We start from the raw sequence: 2,691 nt of genomic DNA, 5'->3' as shown, positions 1-2,691 counted from the left end.
AGATGGTCCAGCACATTGTGGCAGGGTGCAAGATACAAGCAGGATCAGCGTACATCGAAAGGCACAAACAAGTGGCTGGGATAGTGTACAGGAACATCTGTACCCAGTATGGACTTGAAGTACCCAAATACCGATGGAAGACACCACCAAAGGTGGTTGAGAACAACAGGGCTAAGATCCTGTGGGACTTCAGCTTCCAGACTGACGAACAGCTGCTGGCTACCCAACCGGACATAGTGGTGGTTAAGAAACACCAGAAGAGGGCAGTGGTGGTAGATGGTGTGCTACCAGCCGACAGCAACATCAAAAAGAAGGAACATGAAAAGGTGGAGAGGGATCAAGGGTTGAAAGAACAGCTGGAACAGATGTGCAAGGTCAAAGTTGACGTGGTCCCCATGGTAGTAGGAGCACTCGGGGCAGTGACCCCCAAACTGGGAGAGTAGCTCCGGCAGATTCCAGGAACAACATCTGAAGCCTCAGTGCAGAAGTGTGCAGTCCTAGGAACAGCTAAGATACTGTGCAGAACCCTCTGACTCCCAGGCCTCTGATTGGTAGAGGACCCCAGCTTGAGGATGATACAGATACCACCCGAAGAGGTTGAGAGGGTGATTTTATATACACTGATCAACCAAAACATTAAAACCACTGACAGGTGAGTTGAATAACTTTTATTATTTTGTTCCAATGCATTGTTCTGCTGGGAAACCTTTGGTTCTGGCATTCATGTTGATACCACCTGACATGTTCCACCCACTCAAACACAGTTGCAGACCAAGTACCCCCCTTCATGGCAACAGTACTCCCCAATGGCAGTGGCCCCCCAGCAGGACAATGCACCATGCCACACTGCATACATTGCTCAGGATTGGCCCAAGGAATGTGACAAAGACCTCAAAGTGTCAACCTGGCCTCCAAATTCCCCAGATCCCATTCTGAATGAGCATCTGTGGCATATGCCATTTACCCACCTCACAACCCACTGGACTAAGTGGATCTGCCACCAACACACTAGTGCCAGANGTGTGTGTGTGTGTGTGTGTGTGTGTGTGTGTGTGTGTATATATACATATATATATATATATATATATATACATATATATAGACACACACACACACACACACACACTCACACGTACATAGCCTATACAGTAAATGGATATGAATAACAGTGGTGAGAAATCATCACCATTGATTATTGTTATACCTGGTCTGGCTGCATCCTCACAGCGTGGTACACTGCAGTACTCCCAGCGGCTTTCAGAGTCAGTAGTGTAACACCAGGGTCTCCTCTCATTGTCAGGGTTACGACAGTAGTTGCTAACCAGGCCTCTGACAAACAACAGACAGTAATAATGATAAACACAGGCAAACCCAAAAATCAAGGAAACATGCCATAGGTCCCTCTTTTATCAAGAAGAACATTTTTCAGTTACAGTAGCTCTTACTTTCTGGGATTATTGTGTGGCGTGCGGTCGTGTTGGTGTGGTGTCTGAGCCGACCAGCTCTGGCATGTTTTGCCAGATTCAGTTACAGCAGTGGTGCCTCGGTATGCTTCACCTTTACCAGTGAAACAGGTCAGATGTGGGATGAGGGTGGGAGGCTTGGATGCTGAGCACAGAAGATGAGATGGATTGGTTACAGAGCTCAAAGAAAATACAAGTAAAGTGGGGGCATTTTGAATAATGTCAAATTACAAAATGAAACTGACTGAACAGCTGCTGTAACAGCCATTCATATACAATATACATATGAATGTAACAAGGTCATTTATACAGCACGAATATGTGTAACAAAGTTGAATCTACATTTGTTTCAGTTGTTATTACTTGACATGCTTAGGCCTCAGCACTCAATATTTGCAGCGTTGATAGCCAGTTTCTGTACCTCTACGTTCACCTTTGGGGGTACCCCACCTATAAATGGGTGTCTCCCTCCTTACCTCTCCCCTTTTGCTGTTGTGCTCCGTGGGAGAGGTTAGCCACATTGCTCTTACAGTAATTTCTGTGTTTTACCACTGTTTTCTGTTCATAGGTCCATTTCATGCTAACACTATCTTGTGTAGCTTAATTTGTGTATGAGCTGGAGTTTGCATGTTGTGTATGATGGAGGATTTTCGTTTTTTCCACCTGTTGTTAGGAATAAACAGAAATCGCCTCCAAAGATATCCACAGTCTTGGCCTCTTTATATCTACACAACGCAGACATCACTAGAGTCCACTGGTTACATAAATGTAAATTAATACATACACACAGACACACATACATTTACAGTATGTATATATACTGTATATATATATATATGTATGTATGAATGACAAATGTCAAATGTAGACATTAGGAACAGGCGTGTTTTGATTGAGCACTGCACTCATCTTTAAACAGGCGTGTTTTGATTGAGCACTGCACTCATCTTTATTGACGAGTGTGATCTTTCAATCTACCTTCATCACCACTGTCATTAATGTTATTGTAAACTGGTGAAAATCAAAACCACTGATTACTGTTATACCTGGTCCGACTCCATCCTCACAGCTTGGCACATCACAGTACTCCCAGCGGCTGTCAGGGTCAGTAGTGTAACACCAGGGACTTGCCTCATTGTCGGGGTTACGACAGTAGTTGTTAACCAGGCCTCTGACAAACAACAGACAGCAATAATGATAAGCACAGGCAAACCAAACAATAAAGGCA

At 44.3% G+C, this 2,691-nt stretch overlaps 1 long non-coding RNA gene across 1 annotated transcript; it reads right to left on the bottom strand.

Moving 5' to 3' along the window:
• Window positions 1–1,189: 1,189 nt before the first annotated feature.
• On the bottom strand, window positions 1,190–2,637 carry LOC126387167 (uncharacterized). The gene is made up of 3 exons (XR_007569608.1): window positions 2,510–2,637; window positions 1,446–1,608; window positions 1,190–1,329 (listed from the first exon to the last, which is right to left on the bottom strand). It is a non-coding gene; the product is annotated as an uncharacterized LOC126387167 (long non-coding RNA).
• Window positions 2,638–2,691: the final 54 nt, after the last annotated feature.

The sequence above is a fragment of the Epinephelus moara genome, unplaced genomic scaffold, assembly GCF_006386435.1.
Source record: "Epinephelus moara isolate mb unplaced genomic scaffold, YSFRI_EMoa_1.0 scaffold2553, whole genome shotgun sequence".
Lineage (NCBI taxonomy): Eukaryota > Metazoa > Chordata > Actinopteri > Perciformes > Serranidae > Epinephelus > Epinephelus moara.
Note: the sequence above shows the minus strand (reverse complement) of the source record. Positions and strands in the feature narration are given on the sequence as shown.